The 8097-nt window shown below is 43.0% G+C and overlaps 1 pseudogene; it reads right to left on the bottom strand.

The window, feature by feature from the left end:
* Window positions 1-585: 585 nt before the first annotated feature.
* Window positions 586-6662, bottom strand: LOC123480962 (annotated as a pseudogene).
* Window positions 6663-8097: the final 1435 nt, after the last annotated feature.

The raw sequence follows: 8097 nt of genomic DNA, 5'->3' as shown, positions 1-8097 counted from the left end.
TTTATCAAAAACTACAGATGACTTCACCCAAATAAATTAACACAGTTACACAGGACCAACAAATGTACAACGTATGCATTAAAGAATCAACATTGAAATAAATCAACAGTATCGACTGATAACGACTTGATGTCCACACTCGTCGCTGCTCAACTCCATTGTGGAGTTGAGTTTAGTCAGCTAGGTTAAAACCAAAGCTCCCGAGTGGCGCAGCGGTCTAAGGCACTGCATCTCAGTGCTTGAGGCACTGTTGGGAGTCCCATAGGGCGGCGCACAATTGGCCCAGCGTGATCCGGGTTTGGCCGGTGTAGGCCTTCATTGTAAATAAGAATTTGTTCTTAACTGACTTGCCTAGTTAAATAAACAAATAAAAATAAAAACCATCAAGTAAGTATTCACATCCTTGAGTCAAATTGTGTGGAAGCAGAAGCACCCCTAGTCAAAAGATCCTAGGATTTTCACATGATAAGTACTTCTGTAAGTCGCTCTGGATAAGAGCGTCTGCTAAATGACCAATTTATTTATTTTATTTTATTTATCTACTTATCACATGACCAATAACACAAATTAAACAACAGGCGAAACTGGTTTGAAGATGAACAAAGACTTTATTACATCCCATTACAAATAGTCCTAATTTGCTCAAAGTTGTTGCTCATTCCTGGCAATACATTAACCTAACAGCTCTGATGTGATGATAGGAACATCAATAAGAAAAACATTATTCACAGTAGCCTATACCTTCTTTACAAGGCAAGATACAATTAAACATTACCCAAAACAAACCAAATGATATAAACACACTTCCAGGGAATTACTATACATACAACACATTTTATGATGAAAATAAATGATATTCCAATTGAAAAGATTTTGTCTTATATTTACCTTCAGAATCCATAGAAAGCAAATAATGACAGGGTTCAATCTTTAAATACAGGTTCAATTAACCCAATAGAGCCACTAATAACACAACACAAAATGATCTGCATCCACATGTACACATGCTCATGTGCACAAGTCTCTTGAGTTCTTCTAGAGATGAATTCTCACACTGTTGTAAAACAGTATTTTAATTTGTCAATTTTTAAATCAGTCATTTATTAAAATATTTTTCTCGCCCGACCCCTTGTCATATAATTAATTGTCAACTGCTGTCCGAAACTCAATATCTTCTTTCCATGTACCACCTTCCACAACCTACTACAAACGGTACACGTTTATTCCTGAAATTCCATCTTTGTTGGTTCCATTACACACTCACCTGGGAATCCCAGATGTTTCCACATTTACTTCACTTCCTGTAATTGAGAGAGGATCAGGATGAGCCTTATGTGTGTAAACTAACAAAACAGACAATGGGAGAAATCCAAAGACCTAATTCAAAATTCACTAATACATCAAACATAATGTCATCATATTATATCGTAATCCATGGGCTGGAGTTTTAACTAGGGGGATACAGCTTGAGATAAAAACATTTTTGGGCAAGACAATGTTAGCTGGGAAATATCCACAGATACATTGTAGTTACATGTAACTACAAAATATGTCTGACAACATTTATGAAAGTGCAATTACCTTCTCTTGTGAGTTAGCATCATCGGGCCCTATAAAGACAAGAAAAGGTCAAGCCTTAGATTGACACACAAGATCCAAATTAATTATTTGGATGGACATAGTAGCTTTACGGCATCAACATCTTACATTACATTAGCGTAGTTTTTGTGTATCTTAGTTCAAACTGATTGTAGTTACCAGAGCTAAATGTCCAGGAGACGACCTTGATCAAACCATAAATCCCCAGGGCCACGGCAACCATCGCCATAGAGTCCTCAATGGAGGGAGCACTGACACCTGATTGGGGTGAAGAGATAGGGAGTAAATTTAAAACATACTCAGGGTCAGTTGTGTTGTATCAAGTCTAAATTATTTGACTTTTCAGATCACTGTAATTGCATATCAGAAATGATACTAGTAGGCTTAGAGACACTGCCCTTAACCACAGATCTAGGATCAGATTACCTTACCCCCAATCCTAACGTTTACCTTTACAGGGATATAAATATCTGGCTCTGAATCAGTGGATAGGGGCAACATCCATCAACTCAATGCAGCTCTATTAAATTATCTCACCGGTGACATTGAGGGTGACGCCGGCCCGCCGGGTGCCTCCAGGGGTGGACCGCCACACAGGTGACCTCCCGCCGCGGCCCAGGTCCAGCTTGGCTGAGTCCAACTCCAGACGGCTGGTCTGGCTGTAAGTGCTGTCTGGGCCCTGTCTGTGGCCCGTCACGCTTCCCCCTGACCCAGGGGCCTGACCCTACCATCTGGCCCTGTTAACTCCCAGCGGAACTCCATGGAGAGGGGGAGAATCCTGGCGCCTCGCACTGCACCCGTCACCACCTGTCCGGGCACGGAGAGAGGGAGCGGGGAGGGGAAGATGGAGAGGGACCGGAGGCTCTGGGAGAGATAGAGGGAGAAAGAGGAGGAGAGAATTAGATAAGATAGGATAATACACACTTATGGCATATAACCTAATGCCATTTAGTTGACCATGATATACCATTATAAGAATGTACTGTATATGGTGTTGCTACTAGTTGTTTCAGTGAATAAACATGTAAATACATAGGGGCTGAGATTCTACCAAACAGATCTAAAACAAACATTGCAATGCTTTAGTATTGGCAGACTAATCAAGCATATTCATCTCTCCTCACCTACAATCTCCAGCTCCACTAACACCTGAGCAAGGAGATAGGGCAAGTACACCGTGCAGATGTAGGTTCCTGAGTGGCGCACTTGAGCTTCCTGCAGGATCAGAGATGCATTTCCTGTCTCGTGCAGAGCCGTGAAGTCTAGCCTCCGCTCCCTCTTCCTGGGTCTCGGCAAATCGGTCACTCTTGCCGTCGTATGCCAGGACCAGACGTCCATCGCCCCTGAACTGGTAGCGCCACTCCACGGCGAAGCCAGAGCCAGAGAGAGGAGAAGAGGCCTCCACCCAGAACCCACAGTCTAGAACCACTGGTTCCCCGAGTCTGGAACGGATCATGGAGGTTCTACTGGACACACTGAGCACCACTGGGAGAGAGAGGGGTAGGAGAGAGACGTTACACTTTAATACTACTTTACCTGTGACATTACGTGGTAATAAACATCACTGGTTGCTATACTTCTTCATGGTGTATGACAAATTCATTTAAATTATGGTTAATAATAAGTCATTATCACTGTGGTGTTGGTAACACTATGTCATTTTGATTAGAAGTCCATTTTTATCACTTATAATAGTTAAATATGACAATCTGTCTGTTGTTTACAACCCTTGCTCAAGAAGAATTTCATTCGTTTTCAGTCATACCATTGGGTTCCTTGGTTGCTGTGGGAGCACGCATGACATTGGAGAGGCCCAGTTGTCCGTCAAGGCCCTGCAAGGCAGCAGAGTACCAGTCGGCTTGCAGGTAGATAGGACTGTGGGCAGAGTCCGTGAGTGGGACTGTCCATTGGACGGTGGATGGCTGGGGCATGAAGGGGTTGATCTCGCACTGTGGCTTCTGGACTGAGCCCTCTGGTGGGTGCAGAGAAGATCTGCAGAGGGTGGCTGCTGGGTCTGAGGAGAGAGGGGGAGATTTGTCTATAGAAGTTATCCTTTCAATGAAATAACATTTATTTTTCTGAAAAGCTCTGTCTAAAATGGCAACGCTCTTGTAGCCTTGTATAATTGAAATTAGAGGCTTGGTGTCACACCAAATTGACTGACTGCACCTTTAACAGCCACTGGTTTGTCACTCAAATCAGTCATAATTTCTAAAGAGATTGTCCTATTTAATATACACTGCTCAAAAAAATAAAGGGAACACTAAAATAACACTTCCTAGATCTGAATGAATGAAATAATCTTATTAAATACTTTTTTCTTTACATAGTTGAATGTGCTGACAACAAAATCACACAAAAAATTATCAATGGAAATCAAATTTATCAACCCATGGAGGTCTGGATTTGGAGTCACCCTCAAAATTTAAGTGGAAAACCACACTACAGGCTGATCAACTTTGATGTAATGTCCTTAAAACAAGTCAAAATGAGGCTCAGTAGTGTGTGTGGCCTCCACGTGCCTGTATGACCTCCCTACAACGCCTGGGCATGCTCCTGATGAGGTGGCGGATGGTCTCCCCTCCCAGACCTGGACTAAAGCATCAGCCAACTCCTGGACAGTCTGTGGTGCAACGTGGCGTTGGTGGATGGAGCGAGACATGATGTCCCAGATGTGCTCAATTGGATTCAGGTCTGCGGCAGGCGGGCCAGTCCATAGCATCAATGCCTTCCTCTTGCAGGAACTGCTGACACACTCCAGCCACATGAGGTCTAGCATTGTCTTGCATTAGGAGGAACCCAGGGCCAACCGCACCAGCATATGGTCTCACAAGGGGGTCTGAGGATCTCATCTCGGTACCTAATGGCAGTCAGGCTACCTCTGGCGAGCACATGGAGGGCTGTGCCCCCACAAAGAAATGCCACCCCCCACACCATGACTGACCCACGCCAAACCGGTCATGCTGGAGGATGTTGCAGGCAGCAGAACATTCTCCACGGCGTCTCCAGACTCTGTCACGTCTGTCACGTGCTCAGTGTGAACCTGCTTTCATCTGTGAAGAGCACAGGGCGCCAGTGGCGAATTTGCCAATCTTAGTGTTCTCTGGCAAATGCCAAACGTCCTGCACGGTGTTGGGCTGTGCACAACCCCCCACCTGTGGACGTCGAGCCCTCATACCACCCTCATGGAGTCTGTTTCTGACAGTTTGAGCAGACACATGCACATTTGTGGCCTGCTGGAGGTCATTTTGCAGGGCTCTGGCAGTGCTCCTCCTGCTCCCTCCTTGCACAAAGGCGGAGGTAGCAGTCCTGCTGCTGGGTTGTTGCCCTCCTCGGCCTCCTCCACGTCTCCTGATGTACTGGCCTGTCTCCTGGTAGCGCCTCCATGCTCTGGACACTACGCTGACAGACACAGCAAACCTTCTTGCCACAGCTCGCATTGATGTGTCATCCTGGATGTGCTGACTACCTGAGCCACTTGTGTGGGTTGTAGACTCTGTCTCATGCTACCACTAGAGTGAAAGCACCGCCAGCATTCAAAAGTGACCAAAACATCAGCCAGGAAGCATAGGAACTGAGAAGTGGTCTGTGGTCACCACCTGCAAAACCAGTCCTTTATTGGGGGTGTCTTGCTAATTGCCTATAATTTCCACCTGTTGTCTATTCCATTTGCACAACAGCATGTGAAATGTATTGTCAATCAGTGTTGCTTCCTAAGTGGACAGTTTGATTTCACAGAAGTGTGATTGACTTGGAGTTACATTGTGTTGTTTAAGTGTTCCCTTTATTTTTTTGAGCAGTGTATAATGATAAGTACTGACCAGTGACGTAGTAGACTCTATCATGGTCTGTAGATGGTCCCTGCTTTGACCTGGTTTCTTCACTGTCTGGGTCTGTATTGATGTAAAGTAGTGTCTTCTCCTGGCTCATAGCAGCATGGAAGCCCCCACCTCTACCTGGTTTCTCCTGGACAAACCAGCACTCCAGAACTGGACAACTTGTTCCATAGACTGGAAGAGAGAAGGATGAGAGAGTTGTGTGAATGTGTGAGGCCGACCAATGTGGGTATGTGAAAAAACAGAATTAAATAGAACAACACTGTATTTCTATGGGTGAAAATATGTAGACTACTGTAGAATATGGATGGATATGAAAAGGCAATCATAATAGAAACGAGTTATTGACTAATGATACATGCTTAGCATTAAGACCTTGAAAAAAACTCTAAATCTCGATACAAATTCATGTAAATGAATATGCCAGCGTTATGTAGGGCTGTTTTCCACGTGTACATTTTCTACAAGGTATATATTATGAAAAGTATATATTCTTAAATCAGCAGTTAAACCAATAACAAAGCGAACTCCCCACCCGTTTCGGTAAAAAGCGGGGGAATGGGGCTGGAGAAATGCGACCACTCTCAAATTCAAAGACAGAGCTATGGATGCAAGGCCTGACCATCCATGATATCAAAATGATATATATATATATTTTGGGGGCTATACAGTGTTTGTTTACATTTATTTTGGATTAAAACAAGCTTATATTTTGTGTTCTGATGGGATACGACAGTTGAACTAAGCTCATGGTCCATTTATAAGTTATATTCTTCAAGAATGAATGGGTACATATAATTAAATTCAAAAATGGATGTAGCAACTGCTGATTGCCCTTTAACTCAACAAAGTTATTTTTAACTGCGCAACTAAATGCATTGTAATTAGCTACAAACTAAGGTTAATCAATTTGTAAGTCGCTCTGGATAAGAGCGTCTGCTAAATGACGTAAATGTAAAATTGAGTATACAGCAACAGTGCTACAACTTTCGTCAAATCCACCACTAAATCAAATGTGCAGTAAGAAAGGCTGACCAATTTACCGTGCATGAAGTAAGTAAAGGCGAGAAAGGATAGCTTATATATTGTTGATATATTGGCCATGTTAGTTTTCGACAGTGTCCTCGACTATTCTGTAGTCTGATGGATGAGAAAAAATATGGAGCAATATGTTCCCTGTAATTCCCCACAGCAAACTCTACTTTCACTTTAATTTTGCAGACAGACACTGACATGCGCATAGCCAGACGAGGCAGAGCACAATGGTATACAGTAAAACCAAAGACAGTCCAGTATGTAGGTTTAGAAACTACGGAAGAGTATTGGGGCCAAGTGAAGAGAAAAAAAAATAAGCAGTGGTGGATTATAATTTTTTGCAATATAGTACTTAAAAAAACGTGCAATATTTCGAGAATAAAGTGCCAATATTTAAACTTCGAGAATAAAGTCAAAATTACATTTCTAGAATAAAGTGGCAATATTTCGAGAATAAACTCGAAATTTAATTTCGTGAATAAAGTCAAAATGGTTAGAATAAAGTTGCAGTTATATTTCAAGATTAATGTACGGGATTTGGTTAAATGCATGTCTCCCTGGCTGCCTTTTGCTGTGCGCGCCACAGTTGAAATGCCTGAGGTTGGCTCTTTTAGCACATACTAACCATATTATTAAAAGTAGGCCTATTAGGACCTGGAAGAGGTTGTGAAGAAAGAAATAAACTAAGTCAATGCACTGATTTTATGAGGGACAAATGCACAAACTCAGAGAGCTCGTGCACACATTGCAGAATGCACATTCAACACAAGATGCGCTCAAACACTACAACGCTCACCAGAATGGTCAAGATCACCTGATTTCTTTGAAACAAGGATTTAGGTCATCTGAGGACAACAAGCGGAACAAGACATAGCTCAAACTCAGAGAGCTCGTGCACACATTGCAGAATGCACATTCAACACAAGATAGCGCTCCAACACTACAACGCTCACCAGAATGGTCAAGATCACCTGATTTCTTTGAAACAAGGATTTAAGTCATCTGAGGACAACAAGCGGAACAAGACATAGCTCAAGAGAGGGACAAATGCACAAACTCAGAGAGCTCGTGCACACATTGCAGAATGCACATTCAACACAAGATGGCGCTCCAACACTACAACGCTCACCAGAATGGTCAAGATCACCTGATTTCTTTGAAACAAGGATTTAAGTCATCTGAGGACAACAAGCGGAACAAGACATAGCTCAAACTCAGAGAGCTCGTGCACACATTGCTCAGAGAGCAAGTATAAACACCATGGGACCAAGCAGCCGTCATACTGCTCAGGAAGGAGACGTGTCCTGTCTCCTAGAGATGAACGTACTTTGGTGCGAAAAGTGCAAATCAATCCCAGAACAACAGCCAAGGACCTTGTGAAGATGCTGGAGAAACAGGTACAAATGTATCTATATCCCACAGTAAAATCGAGTCCTATATCAACATAACCTGAAAGGACGCTCAGCAAGGAAGAAGCCACTGCTCCAAAACCGCCATAAAAAAACCAGACTATGGTTTGCAACTGCACATGGGGACAAAGATCGTACTTTTTGGAGAAATGTCCTCTGGTCTGATGAAACAGAAATAGAACTGTTTGGCCATAATGACCATCGTTATGTTGGGAGGA

Source organism: Coregonus clupeaformis, chromosome 35, assembly GCF_020615455.1.
Source record: "Coregonus clupeaformis isolate EN_2021a chromosome 35, ASM2061545v1, whole genome shotgun sequence".
NCBI classification, from domain to species: domain Eukaryota; kingdom Metazoa; phylum Chordata; class Actinopteri; order Salmoniformes; family Salmonidae; genus Coregonus; species Coregonus clupeaformis.
The sequence above is the reverse complement of the archived record's forward strand: the minus strand, read 5'-3'. Positions and strand labels throughout refer to the sequence as shown.